At 36.7% G+C, this 27,351-nt stretch overlaps 1 protein-coding gene and 1 pseudogene across 7 annotated transcripts in view; one reads left to right on the plus strand and one right to left on the minus strand.

The window, feature by feature from the left end:
• The window catches only part of LOC105465590 (laminin subunit alpha 2), a 628,094-nt gene that overhangs the window by 37,101 nt on the left and 563,642 nt on the right, over positions 1-27,351 (plus strand). The gene's annotated exons all lie outside the window — the stretch shown is intronic.
• Positions 1,191-3,470, minus strand: LOC139363092 (mesoderm-specific transcript homolog protein pseudogene; annotated as a pseudogene).

The raw sequence follows: 27,351 nt of genomic DNA on the forward strand, positions 1-27,351 counted from the left end.
CATCTAGGTGCAGGAAAACAAGCTCAGGGCTCACCCTGATTCCATGTTATGGTGAGTTGTATAATTATTTCATTATATATTGCAATATAATGATAATAGACACAAAGTGCACAATAAATGTAATGCACTTGAATCATCCCAAAACTACCCCCAACCCTGGTCTCTGGAAAAATCTGTCTTCCACAAAACTGGACTCTGGTGCCAAAAAGGCTGGGAACCACTGGTATAATGAATTAGTTCAAATTTACCTGTATAGATAGTAAAAAAACAATATATCTGCAAGCTGGAAACTTTGTTCAAAAACTGTACTCGAAAACCTTCATAAAGGATTTCATTCATTAATTCTTTACTAAAAATTCACGTCTGTGCATGTTAAGGCAAAGAGAATAGAAACCTCTTTTTAAAAATTGCAAAACTCTTATAATGCCTTTCAGAAGATCATCTTTAAGTATGTGCTTCTTAATTGTTTCACTGGAAGTCAAGTTTTCACTTATATTTTTACATGGTGAACTTCCAGGAATGAGATATAAAAACTGTAGGATATGTTAACATAAGACTCCTGAAAGATTCAAAATTCACAACTATCACCAATTTCACCCTTAAAGAGTAGTGTTCCTTCTTCCTGAAGAACTTTTCAAATTCTTACCTGAATTATATTTATTAGTAGTAGTTTGTTTTTTTTCCCAGAAATGTGAAGCCAGTAAAATTAGATCAACATTCTTTCTATTGACTCAAGAATACGGGAAGGTCAATCTAATGGTATGAAATTTGCAGTCTCATCTAGGCTTATAGATTTAAATATTACTTCTATGTTAGTGACTTCGAAATCCTTATTTCCATATTTGACCACTTCTGTGAGTGAACTCCATCTCTAACTTTCTGTCTCCTTTGGATATCCTTACTTGCACATTCCTTCCAGAACTTACAACTTAACATGGCTTAAACTTAACAGCTAAACATTCTCCCTCTGAAGTGTCCCATTCTTTCCACAGTCCTCACCCACCTCCATCAAGTTATTCTCCTCCTGTTTCCAAATTTCTGCTGAGGGTGCCATCAGTCTTGCAGGTATAAACCATTAGATTCCTATTAGATCCCTATCTTTCTTCCCATTATATCAATGAGCAAGGTCTTGATTCTATTTCTTTTTTTGTCACAATTTTTATTAATAGGAAATAAACACTTATTCCAGTTTCAAAATTGTTGTACTTGAAGTTGCTAATTTAAAAAAAAAAGAGTTTTAAATAATCACTTAATAATCATGCTTTGACTAAGACAATGAAATGTGGCTTAAAAAAAAAGTATTCAGCATCATTTGCTCATAGGTCTTTCAGAATTTGTTCTTAAAGTTTCTGGAACTTTCCTGTCTGTAAAGTACAGGAAATACTGAGCTACATTGGAAAGCCTCTCTGGGACAGGCAATGGGGAGTTAAGCAGTTGTCATAAAGGAATCAATGTACATTCAGCACAGTGACTTGGACTGCACAAGAATCCCTTCCCCTCTAGAGTAGCTCAAGAGAGATACGTTTCTAAGCACAGAGGTATGAGGAGTCTCAGACTGTTATTTGCTGTTCGAATTGGTCTCCCCATCTAGTAACAGTAAATCTCTGACACGGATGCTATTGGCCCTTAATGTTCTGTGATTTTAGGGAATAGTTTGGATTTAGTTTAATTTATTCAGAAATCAAACATGTTTAATTAGGTTCACTACTCTGGCAGAGTAAGGGTATGCTGGTTTAGTATCTTTATAATATATATATATATAATGTGTAGGTAAATCATAGTCTTAAATCATACTTAGAATACTATATTATTTAAACTAATATCTATTTTAACAAAATGTTTATAACTAAAAACAGCTGATGAAACTAAATCCAAAGGTATGACAAAGAGGACTCAGCTCTTTGTTGCTTAAAGAACTTTTCAAAAGCGTGTGCCCATAAAGCCATTCAAGGAGACGGAAGGAGGTCCCCTTCTCCTTATTCTTACTATAGAATTCCTATTGGGGCTGGGCCAGAAATGAGCACTTCTAAGTATTTCAGAGAAGTCCAAAGTGTTAAAAAAAAGTCTTCCATACAAAAGAACGTCTTTCTGAATCAGTGAATAGTAATGCTCATCAGAATTTCCTAATAACACAAAAACAAAGCCAAGTTCATACATTCGATCAGTTGTCAAAGTAATAGGAGGTGGATTATGTCAACCTTAGTCAGAGCTCCTGCTGGCTTCTTGCTATACACTGTTCACCAGTTTGAGTAAAGTGAACTTTGTGAGAGAATAGTGTTTGATGGCCAGGACCTCTTCTGGGCATTCTTCCTAGGTGGAATACACAACAGATAAGGGAATAGAGGAGGTAATACAGGGAAGCTCCTCATTCCAGCTCAGAAGGAGGTGATGAAGCCCATATATGCATTCAAGGAGCCAATGGCATCATCTAGCTGTGGATAGTGGCTTATGTGGTGGTCATCCAGAATCGACACTGTGGACCACAGCAGCGTTTTCCCGTACAGCTCCAAAAACTCTGGATAGAGATTTACAGGATCCAATGGCCCATAGATAAAATGAATAGGGATAGTTACAGAGGCAAGAGCTCCCACCCAGCGCCTTCTGAACTTCTTCCTCTGATTGATGTACTGTAAGAGACCATCAATGGCTAAGTTCCCGTCATTGTTGGGGATCGCTGCCCACATGTCCCACAGCTCACTCTCAGAGGGCCAAGTATACAGCCCAAAGACTGTGGTGAGACCTCGAGAGAATACAAAGAAGTTCATCAGTTGTGTGAGGATGGGTGATAGCACACCTATATCTTTGAGTAGCATTTGGAGAAGGAGAGGACGGTGAGTCTCAGGGAAGATACCTCCATTTGACAGAGACTCTATATGGTATGCCGACCAGATCAATTCTGCTTATATCTGAAGAGAAGGTCCTGAGCAACAATTATCTCCACAGTCATGAGACTTGATCCTGAGGTTCTGGAGCCCCAGATGCCGCAAAAGCGCTTCCACAATGCTGACCTGCTCAAATATGGACTAGTGATGTGGTCTCGGTTTGTCACTGAAGCTAACGCCTAAGAAATCAAGGGCAATCACTGGATGAAACCTCAAGGTCAGACCTTCCCAAATATTGTACCAATCGTAGCTGGATGTTGGAAAACGTGTAAAACCACAACTATCTCCTGACTTCCATCCACACCCACAGAGTCTTGGTAGAAGATACGCAGTCCCTTGTAAGTGAAAAACTTGCCTGAAGACTTCCAGGAGTGAAGATCGTGTGAGAGCTGAGGGGGCCGGATGTGCGGGTACGCAGCAAGCAGAAGCACTGCCCACAGCCCCACCCGGACCCACCTGGACCCACCACTCCCTCATCCTGCGGAGGCGATCTCTGCGCGCGGGTGCGTTATCCCAAGCTGCCCGCCGCAGCGTTGCAGAGCACAGGGCGCCGCGGCCCTGCAGGGCCGGCCGGCGGCGGGGGCGCAGTCAGCAACCCACATCCAGCACAGGGCGGCGCCGCGCCCGGCAGCTACAGCCACTCTGGCGTGCACGGCGGCACTGCATTTGCTAGGCGCGACTGCTGCAAGGGAAGTGCCCGGGTGTGCTGGTTGCCGCGGCCTCTATTTCTAAACTATTTCTTTTATTTTCCTATTTCTTTTCATTCCTATTGCTTACACCCTCACTGACTATTGCAACCGCCTCTTGAGGGGATTGAAATATTCACAGATATTCCATTTATTCTCCTTTTGGGCATGTAGTAGGATTACATTTGCTCACTCCTGAAATTAGGCATAGACACAGTCAATGAAATGTGAACAGAACTGACATGCGTTACTCTTAGACTGAGTACGAGTTTTACAAGCCAGTGCATAATTCACCATGCTGTAGAGACAGATGATCTTCCAGATGGATGCCTGAGTGTAGTGTAGCTCAGTTCTCCCCACCCTTCACACATGGACCCAAAATGTACACGGAGCAGCAGCAAGAAATACATGTCCTTGCTATCTTTGTTAGTTTAATCCACAGAGACTTCGGAGTCTGCAGTTATACAGCATCCTAGCCTGTCCTGACTGATATGATCCCTTTACTGATTACTCACAGTCTCTTCTCTCTCCGATTATTCTACATCACTATCATATTAATCTTCCTGAAATAGAAGTCTAATTACATAAATTCCTTATGAAAATCTTTCAATATTTCCCTGTTATCTTCACTGACTTTCACATCACAGAGTGCATCTCAACTTCCTTTTAAAACCGGTTTCTCTACATGCACACACACACTTTCTAACGCGTTTGCTTTTCTGTTCCTGTGATTCTAGGATGCTCTCTGCTAGTCCTGTCCGTTTAAGTGCTACCTATTCTTAAGTAACAGTTCAAATGCCAGTATCTCTATGAGGCCTTTTCTGGATCTCTGCAAAAAAACCGGGGGTGGGGGGGGGGGGGGGCGGGACAAGAAACACCTTCCTTCCAAAGGAACAAAGAATGGCAATAACTTATAAGTAAGCCAGATTTTAGCAATTGGACCATTTTTGTCTTAAATATAACTAACCTGTCTCTGTAGCTTACAAGGTATTCATAAATTCTTCAAACAAAAGAAATTTATCATAAAGGATACTGGTAAATAGAAGTTCTGTGAAATTGTTTTAAAAATAAGTAAATAAATGAATTCCCAAAGGACTTTGAGTCTTTATTGTAGTTCTCATCACACTTTGCCGTGGCCATTTCTAGCACTTTTCAGGCAGTAAATGGTCTTCTTTCACTTCCACGTTGTTGAAAATTCTTTTGCATAATGCCTAGTAAATATCTTAATGTTGAATATCTGAATGAATGAATGAATGAATGAATGAATGAAATTAAGGTTATATTGTATTTTACAACTACCACTTTTTTCTTCAGAAGTCACAACAAGGCAAATGTTGCCAATAAAATAGTTCTCAAGTTAAAAAACATAAATATCTGAGAAATGAACTGAGAAAAGGAGAAATCGTTACAGGACATGAATGGTACAGGATAATAGTACATATCAAAGGGTGAACTCTGGGTCACAGCTTGTGGGATCAGGCAAGAACATATCTAGTCATAGTCTTTCAAATAATCTTCTTAAAAATTATTTTTTCTGAGATCCACTTTTATTCTTTTCTCTGACTAATTTTATTTGGCTTTTAAGCATTTCTTCGTGACTTCAGTTTTTAAACAATTTAAACAAATAAAAATTACGTTACAGAATTGTTACTTTTAAACTCTTACTTTCCACTTGGACTATTATTGTAAAATCTGTTCTTATTCTTTTAATTTATCTATATTCTTTTGTTTTAAATGTAATAATTGTTCATTATATTTTTCTCCAACTGCTTTAAATGCACCAAACCTTCTTTTCTGTGTAAGAATCAAAGTCCATAAATATTCTTTGTCATTATCCTAACCTTGAATAATAAAAGGAAAAAAAAACTCTCATAACTTTTTATTATACAAAATAGTCCTTAAAATATCCCCCTAGTTTTACTGTAAATGTAGTCTTCATGGCAACAGTCAAGAGAACAAGACTTAGTCATTCTTCATCACACATTGCAAGGGGTATGCCTCTTCTGTTGTGAGGCCTGCAGCAATATTCTCACAAGTGGAGCTCTGGGTCATTGACTGCACTTTTGCTAATGAGAAATCTTCAGTAAGAGTGACCAGGCCTTATGCAAATATCTCCAGTAGTTTCTTCCACTAGTGATGCCTTAGAGCCTCAGAATCCATCACTCAACAAGTGTTTACTGAAAACTTATTGATACTCAGATCTTAAACTGTTACTAAACAGAATACCAGATATGGGATAGAATTCCTGCCTGAAAGGTTTATACTCCAGACAAGACTTACATATATTACAGAGAAGCGTAACAGAGCAAGTGATTAAGTTCTAAATTTCACTGTACACCCTAAAAAAAAAGGAGAAATTGATATGGAACATGAACGGTATAGGAAAACGGTCCTTAGGGAGGCCAGACATGAGAGGGTGAGCTCCAGGTGATCACTTCTAGGATCAGGCAAGAACATATCTAGTCCTGGAGTTAAGATTTCTATTTTTTCTAGATTTATAGAGGTACAATTGACAAGCAAAAATTGTATATATTCTAGATATGCATGATGATTTAATATACATATCCATTGTGAAATGATTACCACAACCAAATTAATTAATATGTGTATCACCTCATATATACTTATCACTCTGTGTATGCGTGTTTGTTTATGCATGGAGGACATTTAAGATATATGTTTGGAAAATTTCAAGTAAACAATACAATATTATTAACTATAGTCACTATTCTGTACATTAGTTCCCTAGAACTTATTCATCTTATAACTGAAAGTGTGTACCCTTTGACCCAAACCTCTCATTTACCCCAATTCCTGGCAACTGCCATTCATTCCACCATTGTACTCTCTGCTTCTATGAGTTCAACTTTTTTAGGTTCCACATGTAAGTTAGATCATACTGTATTTGTTTTTCTGTGTGAGGCTTATTTCACCTAGCACAATGCCCTCCAAGCTCATCCATGTCATTGCAAATAGCAGGATTTCCTTCTCTTTTATGGCTGAATAATATTCCTCTATCTCCCTTTCTCCCTCCCTCTCTCTCTGTGTGTGTGTGTGTGTCTGTGTGTCTGTGTATGTGTGTATACCATATTTACTTTATCCATTCATTCACTGATGGATACTTAGGCCATTTATTTATCTTGACTGTTGTTAATGATGCTGCTATGAACATGTGGATGCAGATATCTCCTTGAGATACTGATATCACCTTTTAAAATATATAGCTAGAAATGGGATTGCTGGGTTATATTGTAGTACTATTTTTATTTTTTGAAGAATCTCTATGCTCTATGGTGTTTTCCATAGTGGCTATGCCTATTTACATTCCCACCAAAAGTATAGAAGGGTTTCTTTTTCTTGGTTTCCTCTCCAACATGTGTTATCTTTTATCTTTTATGTAGTAGCCATCCTAATAGGTATGAGGTGATATCTCACTGTGGTTTTGATTTGTATTTCCCTGGTGATTAATGATGTTGAACACTTTTTAATATACCTGTTGGCCGTTTGTATGTCTCTTTTTGGAAACATGTCTATTTTTTAGGTATGTTTAGGTTCTTTGTCCATTTTAAAATAGGCTTATTTTGTGTTTTCTTGCTATTGAGTTGTATGAATTCTGTATATATTTTGAATATTAACTCCTGATCATAGATATAGTTTGCCAATATATTATTGCATACCACAACTTGCTTATTTATTTTGTTGATTGTATCCTTTGCTGCAGAAGTTTTTAGTTAGATGCAGTTACACTTCTTTGTTTTTGCTTTTGTTGCCTGTGCTTTGGGTGTCATACCCCAAAAATCATCACCAAGACCTATGGCAAGGAGCTTTTTCTTTATATTTATTTTAGAAGCTTTATGGTTTCAGATCATACATTTCAGTCTTGAACCCATTTTCAGTTATTTTTGTACATGGAATAAGATAAACATCCAAAATAATTCTTTTCCATGTGGATATCTAGTTTCCCCAATACAGTTTATTGAAAAGACTATTTGTTCCCCATTGTGTAGTTTTCATGGCCTAGTCAAAGATTAGTTGGCCATATATTTGTGGGTTTACTTCGGGTTATTCCATTTCTTTGGTCTATATGTCTGTTTTTATAGCACTACTACACTGTTTTGATTACCATGGCTTTGTATATAGTTTGAAATCATGACCCATTATGCTTCTGGCTTTGTCCTTCTTTCTTAAGATTGCATTGGATATTTTGGGTCATTTGTGATTTCATTTGAATTTTAATTATTAAAATTCTTATTCTATTTTTAGAACTGTTTTTTCCACATTTTCTTTTCTTTCTTTCTTTCTTTCTTTTTTTTTTTTTTGAGGTGGAATTTCCCTCTTTTCACTCAAGTTGGAGTGCAATGGTGCAATCTCACCTCACTGGAACCTCTGCCTCCTGGGTTCAAGTGATTCTCCTGCCTCAGCCTGCTAAGTAGCTGAGATTACAGGTGCACACCACCATGTCCAGCTATTTTTTTTTTTTTTGTATTTCTTAGTAGAGATGGGGTTTCACTATGTTGGCCAGGTTGGTCTCAAACTCCTGACCTCAAGTGATCCACTCACCTCAGCCTCCAAAGTGCTGGGCTTACAGGCATAAGCCACTACACCCGGCCATTTTTTCTACATTTTCTAAAAAAATGCCATTGAAATTTTGAGTGACTGCATTGACTCTGTAGATCATTATGGGTAATGCAGACATTTTAACAATATTAGTTCTTCCAATTAATGAACACAGAAAATCTTTCCATTTATTTGTGTCTTCTTCCATTTCTTTCTTCAATGTCTTATAGTTTTCAGTGTACAGATCTTTCACCTCCTTGGTTAAATTTATTTGTAAGTAAGTATTTCATTATTTTTGATGCTATTGCTTTGGTTTCTTCTTATTATTATAATTTGAGTTCTAGGGTACATGTGCACAACGTGCAGGTTTGTTACATAGGTATACATGTGCCATGTTGGTTTCCTGCACCCATCAACTCATCATTTACATTAGGTATTTCTCCTAACGCTATCCCTACCCCAGCCCTGCACCCCCCAACAGACCCCAGTGTGTGATGTTCCCCTCCCTGTGTCCATGTGTTCTCATTGTTCAACTCCCACTTATGAGTGAGAACATACATTGTTTGGTTTTCTGTCCTTGTGATATTTTGCTGAGAATAATGGTTTCCAGCTTCATCCATGTCCCTGCAAAGGACATGAACTCATCTTTTTTATGGCTGCATAGTATTCCATGGTGTATATGTGCCACATTTTTTTTATTGATTTTTTTCCTGTCTATTATTGATGGACATTTGGGTTGGTTCCAAGTCTTTGCTATTGTGAATAGTGCCACAGTAAACATACATGTACGTGTGTCTTTATAGTAGCATGATTTATAATCCTTTGGATACTTAATTCTTTTTTGGATAATTTGTTGTTAGTATAGATGCACAACTGATTTTCATATGTTGATTTCATATCCTGCAACTTTATTGAATTTATTTGTTAGTTTCTAATATCACTTTAGATGGAGTTTAGGGTTTCCTACATATAAGATCATGTCATCTGCAAACAGAGACAATTTACCTTCTTCCTTTCCAATTCAGATGAATGTTATTTCTTTTTCTTGCTTAATTGCTCTGGCTAGGACTTATAGTACTACGTTGATTGGGAGTGGTAAGAGTGGGCACCTGATAAGGTTAGGCTTTATGTCCCCACCCAAATCTCATCTTCAGTTGTAACCTGCATCATCCCCATAATCCCCACATATCAAAGGAAACCAGGTGAAGGTAATTGAATCATGGAGGGCAGTTTCCCTGATGCTGTTCTTGTGATAGTGAGTTCTCGTGAGCTCTGATAGTTTTGTAAGGGGCTCTTCCCCCTTCTCTTGGCACTTCTTCTTGCCACCTTGTGAAGAAGGTGCCTTGCTTCCCCTTGGCCTTCTGCCACAGTTGTAAGCTTCCTGAGGTCTCCCCAGCCATGCTGAACTGTGATTCAGTTAAACCTTTTTCCTTTATAAATCACACACTTTCTTGCAGTTCTTTATAGCAGTGTGAAAACAGACTAATACAACACCCTTATCTTATTCCTAATCTCAGAAAAGCTTTCAACTTTTCACTATTCAGTATGATATCAGCTGTAGACTTGTCATACATGTCCTTTATTATGTTTAGATACATCCTTTCTATACCTAATTTGTTGGGAGCTTTTATCATGACAGGATGTTGAATTTTGAGAAATGCTTTTTCTGCATCTGAGATGATAATATGATTTTTATCCATTATTCTGTGAAGATGATATACAGTAGTCCCCGTTTATGCATGGTGAATACATTCCGGGACTCCCAGAGGATGTCTGAAACTGCAGATTGTACTGAAACCTACTTATAGTATGCTTTTTATTCTACGTATATACCTATGAAAAAGTTTAATTTATGTTAGGCACAGCAAGAGATTAACAACAATAGAGCAATTATAACAATATACTATAATAAGAGTTATGTGAATGTTGTCTCTCTCACTTCCTCTCAAAATATCCTATTGTATTAGACTCATCTTTCTTCTTCTGATGATGTGTGTGATAAAACGTCACCATGATGAGATGAAGTATGGTGAACAACACAGGCATTTATGTAGGCATTAATCTACATAAAATTAGGTTACTATTGACTTTCTGATTATACATCAGAAGGAAGACCATTTGCTTTGAGTGACCCTTGATTATTGAGCTATGAGAATGTTGACGGTTGGATGCCAAGTGCGTGTGATGTCAATGTCCAACAGGTCGGTTGTGATACAGTTTGGTTACCCTGGAAAAAGGAATGGTTCATCTCCTGGGTGGGAGGAAACAGGACAGTGTAAGATTTCATCCTGCTACTTAAAATGCACAATTCAAAACTTATGAATTGTTTTTCTGAAATTTTGCATTTAATATTTTCAGACCATGACTGAGTGCAGGTAACTGAAACCATGGAAAGTGAAACCAAGCATAAGTGAGAATTCTGTATCACATTTATTGACTCGTGAATGTTGAATTATCTATTTATTCCAAGGATAAAGACCTCTTAATCATGGTGAATGTTCCTTTTGATATGCTGTTGAATTTGATTTGCTAGCATGTTTTTGAGGATTTTTATATATATATTCTTCAGAGATATTGGCCTGTAATTTTCTTTATTTGTGTTGTCCTTATCTGGGTTAGCATTGTATAACAGTGACCTCATGTAATGAGATTGGAAGTGTTCCCTCCAAGTGTCTGCTCTTAGATTTTTCTTTATTGGGAGATTTTATTTAAATTTCTGATTTATTCTCCTTACTCATTATTGGGTACTCATTACCCAAATTTGTTCAGATTTTCTATTTCTTCATCACTCAGTCTTGGTAGATTCTATGTGTCTAGCCTTTATCAATTTGTTGTAAGTTATTGTATTTTTTGGCATATAATTGTTCATAGCAGTCTCTATGATCCTTTTTTATTTCTGTTGCAATATCTCCTCATTAATTTAAAATTTTATTTAGTTGAATCCTCATTCCTTTTTTCTTGATTTGGCTGCAGGTTTGTCAATTTTGTTTATCTTTAAAAAAGTAACTCTTAGTTATATTGATCTTTTCTATTATCTTTCTAGTCACTATTTCATTTATTTATACTCTAATGTTTATTACTCCCTTCCCTTTTCTATCTTTGTCTTAGTTTTTTTCCCTATTTTCTTGAGGTATAAAGTTAAGTTGTTCATTTAAGATTTTTTAAAATATAGGCATTTATCAATGTAAACTTCCTTCTTAGAACATCTTTTGCTGCATCCCAGAAGTTTTGGTATGTTGTATTGTTATTGTTATTTTCATTTGTCTCAAGACACTTTTGACTTCTCTTTGGATTTCTTTTTTGATCCACTGGTCATTTGGGAGTATATTGTTTACTTTCCATATATCTGTGCTGGGATTAATATTTCTGACTTTTTAGCCGGGCTGCCTGTATTCTAATTACAACTTCACCACTTATAAGGTATTTAGCTTTAGGTAAGCCATTTAAACTCTCAGTGCCTCAGTCCCCTTATCTGTAACAATGAGGAAGATAATGATATTAATATTAATAAGAGTATCTACCGCCCTGATTGTGAAGATGAAATGAAATAGTCAGTAGAAACTAGTTAAAATTGTTCATAGTATACAGTATTTATTCTTTTTATGTATAACTGATGTTTTATGAGATCCTTAGAGTGCTAGACACTGTTTGTATGAATTATTTTATATGATCTCACCACAACCTTATAAAAAAGTTTTTATTGTCCCATGTTTTAGGTGGAGTGGTTACAGGAGTTAGTTTCAGCCAACAGTTAGTATATAGAGAAGCTGCTAGGCAAACATAAGATTTTTTTTAAATCTAGCATAAGGACCTGAACACTTTACCACATCTGTCTCGCCTGTTGACTATGAATTCAATGCCTAGATCCCATGAGGCAAGGGTCAAAGCATTTGATGTTGGGAATGTCGAACTCATACTTCTCACAGGATGTCCTTCTGAGAAGTATTCTTTCTCTTACTTACTTATGTTTTGTTAATTTTTGCTTGGTTTTGATTGTTTGTAGACATCAGTTTGTAATTTTTTGTGTACAACAGAAATGAAGGGAAGATCCTGGGAGTATCAACATTTAAGAGTGACCAAAAGAATGGAAGCCAGCAAAAGGGATAGAAATCTATCATCTTGACTCCCAAACCTACTCCATGTTGATAGTCTTAATCTTAGTTAATGATCCCTGCTGCTTGATCCAAAAACCTCAGAATGACTTCACTCATTTCCCTCCTTCTGTACTGTTGTTACCTCTTCAGAGACAAAACTTCAATACTTTCCACTTAGACTTTCACTACTGACTTCTAACTCATCTTTTTCCTGCTAGCTTTCTCTTACTTTGAGCAGTTATCCAGCTTACTCTAAGACCAGAGTAAATTTTCAAAAAAATAAAAGGTTCTGCAACTTTTCATTTTTCTTCAATTCCAACTCAGGTTCAAATGTTTGTCACCCAGTCTAGAAGGGCTTTCCTCCACAATTTTGCTTGGCAAACTCCTTTTCGTCCTTTAAGACCCAACAAAATTGTTGCCTTTTCATGAAAATGGACACTCTTCCATCCTTCCGACATTAACAATGTTTTGTTCTTGTGTCCATGATAAACCTTGTCATAATATATTACAGTTTATCCTGGAGGAAAGCACCACAAGACCAAGAATTTCCTTTATATTCATCCCAATGCTTGATACATAGTAGCCATTTGGTAAATACATGTTGAACGAAAGCATGAATTTATAGCATATTTACCTTCGCTTGACTTGGAGTTTCATAAGGAATGCAACAGCATCCAATTTATGTACTTTCTTTCTGCTTAACAAAGTATCTGACACATAGTACAAAAGTTAAATATAATAAATAAAAGATTAATTGCACAGATTTTTAAAAGGAGATAGAAAATATTTTAATATCTAGGAATTTCACCCTAAGATGGAAGACCTGTGGGTGGTTACAAGTAGGTAAGCAGAGTCCAAAATGTAGTGTCATTTTCAATGGCAGAGGGGAACAGGAGAGTCAGTAAGAAACAAATGCTCAAGGAGCTTGAGTGGAGACTGAAATAGGCATCTCTTTATTATCTTATTGGCTGATTTATACTTCTTATAAAATAATTAGCTTACGCATTACCTCCTCTAAGAAACAAGAATCTCTCCTAGGCAGATTATCCAAAAGTTTGGGTCCAAACATGATCCAAAAGTTTACGTTGGCCTACCATGGTTCCTTTACAAAAAAAGACCAAAAATGTTCTGCCATTCTTGCTCATCATGATTTTGCCTCAATTTTTCAAGTTATGTTTTATTCATAATGGATTTTTTTTTTTTTTTGGTTTTCTGAACGTGTTCTGTTGCTTTTACTGCCTTAAAAAGCACTTATCACTGAGTCTTCCTACTATTTCCTTCACTTCCACATACCCTACTGAATTTTCAAACTGCAATTCAAATATTCCTTCCTTAGGGGAATCTCATCAGACTGTCTCCCTAGACCACCACACCCCACTCAACAACTAGATCACATCCCTTTATTAGGGGTACTATTGTTTCAATATAATTGCAGTTATAATTATTGACCCATTGAATTGGTTGATTTGTGTCCCTTCCTTCTTTATCATAAGCTTTAAGAGGGCAAAATCTATTTCTGTTTTTCTTATCATCTTTCCCTCTTTAGTGCTTCCACATTGGTACATTTCTGACACCTAATAAATATTTGTTGGAAGGAATAAATATTAGTGAGAGAATAAATGGGTAATGCATTCATGAGTGAATAAGGATTATATCATATTTTTGTGGTAAATATTTTGTTTACCTCCAATTACTGAAACAAAGAGTTTCATATCCTGAAATATGACCTTCAGAGTTTCATGAAATGAAAGGTTTGATAAGGCTGGACATGGTAGCTCACACCTGTGATCCCAGCACTTCCGGAGGCCAGGGTGAGAGGATTGCTTCAGCTCAGAAGTTCAAGACCAGCCTGGGCAGCACAATACTTTGTGTCTACAGAAAAAGAAACAAAATTAGCTGAGTGTGGCGGTACACACCTGTAGTCCCACCTACTCCAAAGGCTGAAGTGGGAGAATTGCATGAGCCCAGAAGTTCCAGGCTGCAGCATGCTGAGATCATGCCACTGTGCTCCAGGCTGGGTGACAGAGCAAGAGCCTGTCTCAAAAAAAATTTTTTTTTTAAATAAGAAAGTTTTGATAAGCAGAATATTAGTTTAAATATGAATGAGAAGAGATGTATAGCATTTGTAGGTGTACAGAGCCATATATTCCATAAAGGAAGAAGTTAAGAGCAATGATATGGAATAAGCATGGGGCTTTTAAGAACTTGTCTAAGTAGAGGGTATTCTTTGGTCAGTACTTGAAAAAATAAAATAAGGCTTGCTGGAGTGGAGCAAGTCAATGGAAACCCTTCACAGTTAGGAGGAGCATTTACACTAAATGACTTTATTTCAAACATTCAACAAACACTGACTGTCTATTGGTTACCAGCCATATAATATTAGGTGCTAGGGAAATAGAAGTAAGTAGAATGAGGTGGGGGAGGTTCATTGTGGCTCTTGGAAAAGAAAATACATAATCAAAGTTTGTGTTAGAAGGGTCAATCTGAAGGCTTTTGAAAAATGGATCTGGGATAGGGAGGATGTTTGCTGAATGAACAAATCAATCGATTCAATTAATTCAATAAACTAATTATGATTTTAGTGAGTATTCTGTGAACCCTCACTTAGTTTGATTACCTTGACTGTGACATTTAACTTTGTATTTCACTACTTCTTTGCTTCTCTTACATTCAGTTAAAAATATTTTTAAAACATAATTTTCAAGGTTCAGAAACAAAAAAGTAAATGACATTCTGGAAAAAGATAGATGTGCTTAGAACCAAAAAATAAAAATAATGGAGATGGTAAATATGTAAGTGAGAAATATGATGATGATTTTCATTAACAAAATACACCATTAAATATATTCTCATGTGGTCCAAAGTAATTTCATTCTCTGCGCCCAGCGAGTTGTTATCTACCGATGGTGGTTTTTCAAATGCACCGTGCAGTTAGAGGTCTGTGACCCCCATCATAGACCTCCATCACTGAGAAGTTCAGAGGTAGAAGATGCAGCGGGACAACATTGGCCTCCATTAATCTTAGCTTGAAAAGAGGATCTTTAGAGAACACTATCTAAATTTAGCTGTGTTCAAAATGCTCCACCACAAAAGAGCAGCATAAAGCAATCTCATTAAAACAAGCTCAGAAAACAATTCCAGGATATATGAGTAAAAGCAAACTGAACAATGGAAGCACAAATAGTATGACCTTCTCTTGACTTCTACTTGCACAGCTCTACTTATTCAAGCTCTGTTTTGGACATTAAGCTTTTTTCATAGCCATAACTTTTGTGTTTTTTCAATCATCCCATCTATTATGTTTCCCCTTACACTTTTTATTGAGTTCTTTTAGGAGAAATTTGAAAAAAAAAAATCTTTATAAATCGAGGTTTTTTTATTCAAGAGCTTTTAAAATAACAGTACATCACCAGATCATTAAAAAAAGTGTTCTATTGTAGTTAAGTTACTGTTCATTGAAATTTCTCTAGTCTTCAATGGGAGAGCTACTGTTTCTTCCAGTTGAGCTCAAAAGGAAAAGCAAAAAAAAAAAAAGATGGGCAGAAGCCAGAAATGCTGAATAAATTAGTGTCCTTTTTATTTACTTTTTAAAAACTATGAATTGGCTCATTTAAATAGATTCTAAAAGTATTTGTATGTGGGTCCGAACACTGTTGTCATGGAGATTAAAACATTTTTGCTGTTGTTGTGTACACTAGAGATGGCAGTTTTCTTTTAGTTGATGCTTCTGTAGAATAAAGAAGAGTTGAGCTGAGAAAGGTATGTCTTAATGGAATTGTTAATATGTAGTCTTATTTTGGATGACATTTTAAAATCACTTACATATTTAATCTGTGTATTGTAGAGCATGCTGGGCAATTATCAGTTCCATTGGTAACTGCCTCAGTTGCAGTTCAGTCTTAAGTACTTACCAAAGGGAACTCATCTGGGGCGGCAGGGGTAACTGAAAAGTGTGGGAGCTGAGGAAGTGTTTGAGAGCTTGTGGGCAGTGTGCCTGCTCCAATTGTAGTCTCAGTGAGGAAGAGCACCATCTGTGCAAGATTTTCTCAGATGTCCTCTTTAGAACTCTCATTGTCATCAGTTCTATGTGCTCTAAAATCATTACTTTTTCTTCTTCATTTTGAACATAAGCTATTTTTTAAGACATATAGGTTTTATTTCTGTGTGATCAAAAACTATGTCTCGGGCAACTTCTACTTTTTGGGAGTAACAATTATTTTCTTTGTGGTCTTGACTGTCTCACTCTCTCTGTTTGTATATATACATCTATGGATGTATATATACACAGAGAGAGTGTGTGTGTATATATATACACAGAGAGAGAGACAGAGAGAGAGTCAGTCTTGCTCTCTTAACCAGCTGGGGTGCAATGGTGCAATTATGGCTCACTGGAGCCTCCACCTCCCAGACTCAAGCAGTTCTCATGCCTCAGTCTTCTGAGTGGCTGGGACTACCAGCATGCACCACCACACCCAGTTAGTTATTGCACTTTTTTTTGAAGAGACAGGGTTTTGCAGTGTTGCCCAAGCTGGTCTTGAACTCCTGGGCCTCCAACAATTCTCCTGACTTGACTTCTCAATGTGCTGAAATTATAGGCGTGAGCCACCTTGCCTGATCATCGTCCACATATATTTTTGAAAGTGAGGAACAATAAGACTTTTCTAAGTTTTTTTCTGTTTGCTAACTTTGCTAACTTATCAGAGAAAACTAGTGGAAATAATATTAAAAAGAAATCACTAAATGCTACTCATGGATAATGTGCAAGAAAACACAGCAAAATTATTAGGCACAGATGAAGAAGAGAAGAAGAAAAATGCCCGCTTTGTGAGAATACCACAGTAGACCCTTCAGATAGGAGGTACCTTATTAAGAAAGAGCAATTCTTATTAATGAAGATTTAGAGAGATCACTTATAAGATGTGTTTATGGCAGCAAGCTCATTCGGTACATACATGTAAGAGGAAATCAAGATCTGAAAAGATTTTCAAAGGTTAGAGTGATACATCTGTTATGATGCAAATAATAGTGATATACTCTCTATTGGAGATTTGTTCTCCAAAACTTGACCATCTAATACTTTGTAGGAACTAATATGTATAATATTAGGGGGCTTAGTGGACAGAAAGTTCATTAGTTGTTGGTATTGCGATAGAATGAGGAAAAAGCGAATGGAGCCTTATATTATATCAATAGAATGGTTTCTCAAAGAGTAGTCTACGGCTCACCTGAGTATAAGTCACAAAGGATGCTGACAATGCACAGTCAAGGTTCCCTACCTAGATTAAATGAATTAATTTTGGACTTGGGTTTAGATATTTACATTTTTATCAGGACTTCTTATGTTCACCCCCAAAGTTTGCAAAATGCTTATCTAAAATAAGAAAGGTGATAGGCCTGATCCATCTTCTGCTTAGTAGGCTAAATCTGGAAAATGTAAACCTCAGGTGCCAGACTACGGAGGGATATAGAAAAGCAATTACTTTTTGCATTAGTCCATCCTTGCATTGCTAACATCCTAAAGTTTGGATAATTTCTAAAGAAAAGATGATTAAGGCCAGACGCGATGGCTCAAGCCTGTAATCCCAGCACTTTGGGATGCCGAGGTGGGCAGATCACGAGGTCAGGAGTTCAAGACCAGCCTGGCCAACATGGTGAAACCTCGTCTCTGCTAAAAGTTCAGAGAAGGAAGAAAGGAAGGAAGGAAGGAGGGAGGGAGGAAGGGAGGGAGGGAGGGAAAGAAAGAGAAAAACAAGAGAAAAGAAAGAAAAGAAAAGAAAGATAAAAGAAAAGAAAAGACGATTAAGTGGTTCTAGATTCTACAGGCTGTACAGAAAGCACAACAGCATCTGCCTCTGGGGAGGCCTCAGGAAGCTTCCAATCATGGCAGAAGGTTAAGGGGAAGCAGGCATGCCACATTGCATAAACAGGAGCAAGAGAGAGTGGGAAGGTGCTACATACTTTAAAATGACCTCATGAGAACTCACCATCATGAGGACAGTTCCAAGGAGGATGGTGCTAAACCACTCATGAGAAATCAGGTCCCATTATCCAATTATCTCCCACCAGGCCCCTCCCCTAACATCAGAGATTAGATTTCAATATGAGATTTGGGTAAGGTCACACATCCTATATCACTTTTGGAGAAAGAATGGAGGTAGCTGTGAAGGTTTGTTACATCATGGCATTTGAGGAATGGCTGGGGTGATGGCAAATATTTATCATCTAGAAGAGCAGGCTCAGAAAAGATATACCAGTTGTTTTCAAATATCTGAGAAAATATCAGTAAAAAGAAGTATAGTCATGTCCCTCACTTGCCTAAACATTTTGATTAAAAATGCATTTTAGTAGATTTAATTATGCCCTTTTCCTCTGGTGACCACCTGTTAAAATTTTCAAAACCTAGACCTATTAAAAAAAAAATTGTCAGTAAGATGCATTTGTTGTACCAAACTTCTCAGTTCTGGACTTTTTAATCGGTGTAGTTGCCATTGGACTCACCCACCAGGTTGCCTGCTAATCCATCTGATCTGTGTCACTTAAATACAGCAGGGAGTGAAGAACAGCTGCTTTTCTTATTTCATTCTTCTTCTAGCTGTCATAAAATCCAGGTACCAATAACTAGGGATAAGCGTTTTACCAAGAGAAGTTATTTCAATAGCTTGAACTTAAATACCAGCTTAATAGTCAAAAAATAAAAATAATGTTTAGTATAAGTTTTAATAATGGCATATAGATGAAATAGTTGGACCTAGTGACTTTTAAGTTGTGGCTGCTTTTTAAATGAGTTCTCTGGATGTTTGAGGACTTTGTGTATACACGAAGTCCTATCACATTTGTGGTAGGGAGATTCTAAGATGACCCTCAAGATTCACAACCTCTGGGGTATGCATCCTATATGATCCCCTCCTGTTAAGTGTGATTGGAGCCTATGAATATGACGGGACATCATTCCCATGATTAGGTGACATTTTACAACAAAGTAGAAGATATAATTCGGATATAACTCAGCTCCCTAATTAGTTTTCTTCAAGCTTCTCTAAAGGAAGATTATCCTGAGGGCACCCATCTTAATCAAGTTAACTCCTAAAAGAGCATCTAGTTCTCAGAGAGCTTTTCCTGCTCTTGAAGAAGCAAACAATCATGCTGTGAGAGGGCCACACAGTAAGAGGCTCAGGAGGCCTCTAGAAGCTGAGAGCAGCACTGGATTGATACTCAGCAAGAAAGCACAGCTGAGCTAACACGGAGACTGCAGCCTCTCTAGGTCGACAGGAACTATCATAATCAATGAATGTTGTTTAAAGTCACTACGTTTGTGATAATTTATTATACAGCACTAAAAACCAAATACGAAAGATTTTTTAAAAGTCTGAGTTGAAGATATCTTAAGCCAAATTGCATTTAATACACCTAACCTACTGAACATCATAGTTTAGCCTAGGCTACGTTTAACATACTCAGAACACTCACGTTAGCCCACAGTTGGACAAAATTACCTGGCAGCGCAGTACACTGTGGAATATTGGTTGTTCAACCTCATGAACATGTGGCGGACTGGGGTCCTCAGCTCACTGCCCCTGCCCAGCATCACACAGAGAAATGTGCTTCATATCACTAGCCTGGAAAAAGATCAAAATTCAAAACTTGAAGTATGGTTTATGTTGACTACGTATTGCTTTGGCACTATCACAAAATCGAAAAATATCAGGTTGAACCACCGCAAATCGAGGACAATCTGTACCGCCAAACAGCCCATTACTCAAATCCTCAACTTTTTCTCTTTAATACTTGTGACCTCTATTTATATAGTCAATACTTCTTGATTTGAAAAAGGATTGGATGATAATAGAAGTGAAAAGTTTGAATGATTATACCCATTCTTAAGGATTGGATGATAATAGAAGTGAAAAGTTTGAATGATTATACCCATTCTTTCTTTTTCTTTATCTACAAACCAGCATCCAGTTGGAACACTGTCGAATTTTAGTTCTCAGGTTGTAAACTGCTGAAAGTTGAGACATTTGATAAGTAGGTCTCACTGAATATCACAATTAATCTATTGAAGAAGATTGAGTGATATACACTGTTAAACCAAAGGAAAAATGGTAAATGAAACGATGATTTATATTTTTTTCCTAATTCATGAACATTGAATATTAATTTAGTGGTCTGCACTGGTAGCTTGTTAATTGTTTGATATCTAGCTGAAAAGTAAAGTGTTATATCACAGATAGCTTTCCTAATTGCAAACACATCACCTTGTTTATTCATTTGTTCACTAATCTTTAATTAGGTATCTATTCTGTACCAAATGGTATGCCAGGGGTGAGGATACAAAGATAGAATAGGACGTTTCAGTACAGTGTGAAGAAAGAAACATAAAGAAATAAGACTGCTAAAGTATTTTAACTACCAGGTTTGCACACTGACTTCATGCTTCATTTGGATTTTCTGAGGCTTCAACGTTTTCTGTTTTTAAGACTAACCTCAAGGGTCAACTCTATCATGAAAATTAATTGCTATTTATGTTTCCATCTATAAGAAGAGTGAAATAAACAACAAAATCTAATGACATTGAAAAGTGCTTTCAACGTACTGTTGAGTGGGAAAAGCCACATTTTTAACTTGTATATTCAGTGTGATTCCCATTTTGTAATTCTACTCTCGATCCGTATATGTGAATATAATACATAAGAAAGAGGTTGGAAGTAATTCAATCATGAGGTTAACAAGTTTTAACCCGGATGAGATTGTGTGTGATTTTTAAGAATTATATTTATTCTACCTAATCAGCATGTATTACTTTTATAACCTGAGAGAGAAACATTATTGAAAAAGAAGAGCATGAATTTAAAGGGAGGATGTGAGACTGTAGTTGTTACATATTTTTTTTGGTTTGGAACTTGGTTAGGAAAGGAAAGAGGGACAGAGATTTTGGGACATAGAGGGAGATGCAGGCCTGAGGACAGTTACAGCGTTATAAAGGGAGAGGTTTAAGTATCATTGTAATATGAGCAGAAATTGCAAAGAGTGAGAAGCTAAAATGGAAGGGAGACGATAAATAGCTCAACAAGGCTTTTAGGGAAGCAGAAGTGACTCAGATTTGAAATACAGGTGACAGAATTAGTCCTAAGGAGGAGAAAGAAAAGATCTTTTGAGACCATAAGAAAGGAGGTGGAGAGTTGAGGTAGCCATAAAAAATACAGAGATGAAAAGGTGGGAAGTTAAAAGAGCGTGTGTATGTAGCCTAAATTCTTGCTATGAACTAGAAAGCCAGGTCATTAGCTGAAATTGAGAATGGGATAGGGCTGTTCTTGGGGAAGTTAAGGCTAGAAAAATCCAAGCAAAGCAGGTAACAAGAGAGGGACTTGATTCCAGACTGTGAACAGATTTGAGTCAGGATCAGAAAGCCACCCTGGGATTTCAGTGCTATAAACCTGTAGTGGGAACTCTATAAGAATACTAATTTCTCCCTTCATCTACAAAGATACTATACTGGTCCTGTAAAGAGGCTTAGTCACTTCCCAGTTTATGTATTTCAAGATTATATTCAAAAAACACAGAAGGTTTTCAGTTTGTTCCCTAACCTGACCCCAGTCTCCCTGTTTGCATCCAAGACATACCACTACCACTTCTAAACCACCTCCATCCACACACACAACACACACCATGCTTGAGTCATTCCAAATTATACACCTTCCTCTAAATATTAGTGTGAAATTAAGACATTTGGGAAATGTGTTTGATATGATTTGCATGTTTGCCCCCTTCAAATCGCATGTTGAAATGGGATTCCCAGTGTTGGACATGGGGACTGGTGGGAGGTGATTGAACTATGGGGGCATATCCCTCATGAATGGTATAGCACCATCCCCTTGGTGATAAGTGAGTTCTCCATTAGTTCCCATGAGATCTGGTTGTTTAAAAGAAATTGGGATCTCCCCCTGCTTTCTCTTGCTCCCACTCTCTCCATGTGACATGCGTACTCTAGCTTTACCTTCTGCCATGACTGGAATCTTCCTGAGGCCCTCACCAGAATCAGATGTCTGCACCATGCTTCCTGTACAGGCTACAGAACAGTGAACTAATTAAACACCTTTTCTTTACAAATTACCCAGTCTCAGGTGTTTCTTAAAAGCAATGCAAAAATGGCTTCACACTGTGATATTTGGTATTTTCTAGTCCAATAGTGAACATCTCCCCAATCTAGGATAAATATGGTATGAATATTTGAATATTTTTATGAGTAATAATTAAGCTTATTGAATTATCACAACTCCAGTGAGATATGTCTAATTTTAATATGATTAGAAAGATGAAGAAGTCAAGACCAGTGAGGGTTACTAACTTTTCAAGGACACGCTCATCCTCATGTGAGAGCTGGAACTCAAAACCAAACCTTGACTTTGTCAATATGCACTTTTGGTTCCCAATCTGATGTTAGGTGTAGATTCTTCTCTCCTTTAACCAAGGGCCAAATAATACACCCTCCCACCCCGTCCTGCCCCAGCTCTCCTCTTAAAACCAAACTGTTGCTCTCTCACTTTAGTGAGGTGGAGGGAAGACTATTTCAAATTGACTGATGAATTAACCCTATCAAAGGTCAGAAAAATGTCAGATAACTTACAGGGGGAAAAAATAAAATAAATATCAAAATGTGGAAATGTTTAAAAAAGAAAGACAAGAAGGATAGGGGAAAAGAGAGGGAAGAATAGAGACAGAAAGGAAGAGAGAAGGGAAGGAAGAAGAATGTTTGATGAGCTTATGAAGGATGTCTCTTTGCAACTGAGTGTGTGAATTTAGATGCGTTTATATAACACGAAACAAAATGAAATGAAGGAAAAAAAACCAGATACATTCAGTGATTTAAAAATGGGGTAATTCTTTCTGTTTTTATTTCACAAGTCTTTTGTAACTTATTTTAGAGTTTTAAAACTTTGTAGACATATTTAAAATGCTCAATTTTCACTAAAACAATCACATTTTTAAACATAAAGGCATATACTTGGTGTGACAACCTAACATTTACCACCAAGTGTTAAAGATGAACCCGTTTTAATTTTAACTAGATGATTTAAAATTTTTTGATATACTTGAGAATTTGGGACTACCAAAAACCCCAAAATATGATCCTTCATAGTTTTTATTATTTCTAAACTATTTTGATTCTAAAAAAATATATGTAAATACTATCTGGAGAATTTTAAATACTACAAATTTAAGGAAAATATTGTTTAAGTACTTACAATATGCCCGGGACTGTACATGATGCTAAAAGTAGCAACATGCAATGGTTACTGACTTCAAGTGGCATCTTTTTGAAACAGAGGGCAGAAATGAATAAATCTAAGAGACATGATGTGAGCTTGCCCCACACTGGTGAATATGTGGCACTCAGAAAAAAGAGTGTGTGAAACTGCAGGAGAGGAGAAGCTTTGGGTTTGGCACTCCAGGAAGATATGTTCAAAGCGGAAGGTAAAGGGCACTGATTGTTCAAGAAAAGTGAGTACTCTGGAAAGGGTCATTATTTCTGAAGCAACATACCAAAAAGGAGGCAGGAAAAGAGAAGACAAAACAGCAGTGTGGAAGATGGGTGAGGAGCCAGACCACGTGGGTAGAACTTGAGTATCAGAATGTTTCTCCATCTAAATGCTACTAGGACTAGAAGTCTTATGGACATTTTATTTACTCTACGAAGTACCCACCTCAGTGACAGACAAAGAGTCAACATCTGGGAGTAGCTTAGGCGGGTTCCACACTGCCCAGGATTGAGCCTCTTTCTCTCACTTTTTAGCTGTTTGACCTCCGTCAAGTTATGTCACCTCTCATGCCTCTGTTTTTTTGTCTGTAAATTGGGAATAATAAGGTACCTACCTCTTAGAAGTATTGTGAGGATTATATATACATATATATAATAATATATCATATATAATGTTAATATATATTAACACATACATATAATCTGCACATATGCTTATTATGTATGCCCATATATATATATTACATTATATATTCATGTATATATATACATGTAAGGTGCTTAACAGAGTCCCTGGTACCAAATAAGCACTGAATCAACATTAACTATTATTATTTAGTTTGCCTGAAACATTCAAATGGTGTAGCACTAAGGCCACGTAAAAATATCGTGTATCTCAGCTATTGAAACTTTTTTCAGATTTTTGGGTATCTAGGATAGAGAAGGGGAGGAAGGATCTAGTCACATAATATTTGAGAGTCAGAAAATTGTTTCAACAATAATGTGTTTGTATTTGTCTGTGTGAGGTTTCTATTATGGTCATTTTCATGGAGCCAGTCAAGCATTGACTTTGAAATTAGGCAGATATGAATTTGAATTGCAGTTTTCCCTCAACTAGCCATTTGACCTTGTACAAGTGACTTTAACTCATTTTTTATTATTAAAAAAATAGGGATTTTTCTTTGTAAGATTTTTCAAGAGGATTCAATGTGATAACAGGTATAAGTGCTTGGTAGAGGGCCTGCCATAGATAAATCCTCAATGAAGGGTAACTGTTACTAAAAGGAAGATATAAGGGGAGATACGACACCACTTCCAAATAAAAATCCTGGTTCAATGTTGGAGCAGGGGGAACCCCTTTAAGAGAAGCATCCTCCCAGCATAATGTCCAAAATGAAAATATTTCATTTGTAAGCATAAGAAAGGAGTCATTTTAAGTGAAGCGACCGACTTATCGAGCCAATCCACTGAGCTGTAGCTTGGAGTCTGAGTTACAAAGTAATCTATAGTGATCTGAGGGAATAATACAAACTCCAAGCTAATGATTGTAGAATAAATTCGACTGGTATTTGCAGTCAAGTGTCATTAAGGCTAATTCTCCTTTACAGAGGCAAAAACTTCTTATTGTCCCCAAAGCTGTTGATATAGTATGCAACTCAGCATGTTACAGAAATGTTGTTTATCCACTTTGGCTATTTTGTTAAAAAAAACTTTTCTACCCTTTTTATTTACTTATTTTTAAATTTCTATATTTAATAAGTAAACCAAGCTTCAACACTCTTTAGAAAACATTTCAGGCCCGTCGTGGGGACTCACACCTGTAATCACAGCACTTTGGGAGGCTTGTACAGGAAGATCGCTTGAGGCCAGGAGTTCAAGACTAACCTGTGCCACATAGGGATACCCTGTCTCTACAGAAAATGAAAAATAATTAGCCGGGCATGGTGGAACATGTCTGTAGTCTCTGATACCTGAGAGGCTGAAGTGGGAGAATTGCTTGAGCCCGGGAGTTTGAGGCTGCAGTGAGCCATGATCGTGCCACTGCACTCCAGCCTGGGCAATGGAGCAAGACCCTGTCTTGAAAAAAGAAAACAAAAACAAACCATTTCAAATTCAAACAATATATTTTTCTGAATTAAAAAAGAAAAAAATACTTTCTTTAAATATGTGAAAAAGCAAATGTCTTTTCTAGAGTATATTACATTTTAACAGCTCTTGAAAATTCAGTTAAGTGGTCTAGTGCTTGTGGTAATCTGGATGTTAGCTAAAAAGAATAAAAATTAATTCCATACATTATCAACAGCAAAGAATTTTGGAGTATCTACCATAAATAAGGAACTGCTTTAGATGCTGGAGATCTACATATGGTTAAGATATAATTTCAACTCTCAAGGATCTAGTTTGTTGAGAAACATAGGCATCATAACAAATAAATGTTCTTGAATTCAACAAAATTAAAGCTTGATTGTTCAGAAAGCAATGTCGTCTATATTTAGCAGATCTGAGTTCACTTTTTGTATAAGTAGAAGGGTCACACTTTTATATTAATAGTGATAATATTATTAACATTGTTAGATTTCTTCCATGTACTTTCCTAGGTATTTTGTTTATTCCTAGAATTTTATAGAATAGGTAGTTTTTCTTATGTTAGCCTTCAGTTGCAGGTGATAGAAATCCAAACTGAGCATCTATTGACTCCTCTATTGATCTGTTCAGGGAAGTGCAGAGGAGACCTGCCTTCGCCATCTGTTGACCAGAGGACAAATCACATCGTCAGGACTCTCTCCTCTCTCCTCTCCACTTTCCTCTTTGTTGTCTTTATTTTCACTAAGGCTCTCTTTGTAAGGTGCATAAAATGGCTATTAGTAGCTACAGGATTAGGTCGTGGTCTATAGTAGTTTAAATCAGAGAAGGAAAAAGACCTCCTGTTCTTAAAGTCCCTATTAATCTCTGTTGGCCTTGCATGGGTGATGTGCCCAACCATGTGGGAACACAGGGCAGCTTAGGGCATATTTCCATAAATATCAGAGACGTGGTATTGCCTGATATATATTTCATAGCTAGCAAATGACAACTGGAATTGAAGTCCATGTTTCTTCCGAGTGATCACTCTCCCTCTGTTTAAGTACCTTTCAACTGAAACTGTTTCCTAGCGTTACTTTAATTTTGTGTGAAAAACTATCTTCTCAATTTTAAGTAAAAGCAATGAAAAAGGCCCTCTAATATTTTCTGCTCACAAAAAAATTAGCTTTACAGATAGTGGACTTCATCAGTAGATACAGTCTTTAAGGAAGAAAAACATAGTTCATATACAGTATTACTATACCACTTATTATGTAATGCCTCCTGGATTCTGTAATAATTGATGATCTGTGTGATCTACTTCCCATCTTCCAAGATGTGCCCCTCATTGAAAAAACAGAAACAAAACCTGTGTCTGTAGTATGTATATTTGTGCATTTAAATGTTTGTGCCCATGGACTTGTGTGTGTGTGTGTGACTGTATGTCTATGTATATGTACAGTGTTTGTGTGAGAGGCAAAGAGAAGAGAAAAAAAGTATGATGTTAGCTTATCAATATATTATAATTAAATTATGTTGACTAGTTTCTTTATCTTTCTCTTCCAAACTGATAAAAGGACAATTTTTGGTGCGCCATTTAAAAAGAGAAGAACTTTTCCCTCTATACTGAGGGCAATTTTAAAAGAAGGTAGTTTCTCAGATGTTTCTAGTCAAAATGACAAACCTACAAAGTACATTTGCATTACTCTATGTATACTTTATTGGCAGTGTCCTTTAAATGTTGAGTCCAAGCTAAGTTTTCTTAATCTTCAAAAAGTTTAGGGATCAAATTGTATCCTGCAGATTTTTGTTGT

Source organism: Macaca nemestrina, chromosome 5, assembly GCF_043159975.1.
Source record: "Macaca nemestrina isolate mMacNem1 chromosome 5, mMacNem.hap1, whole genome shotgun sequence".
In the NCBI taxonomy this organism is placed as follows: domain Eukaryota; kingdom Metazoa; phylum Chordata; class Mammalia; order Primates; family Cercopithecidae; genus Macaca; species Macaca nemestrina.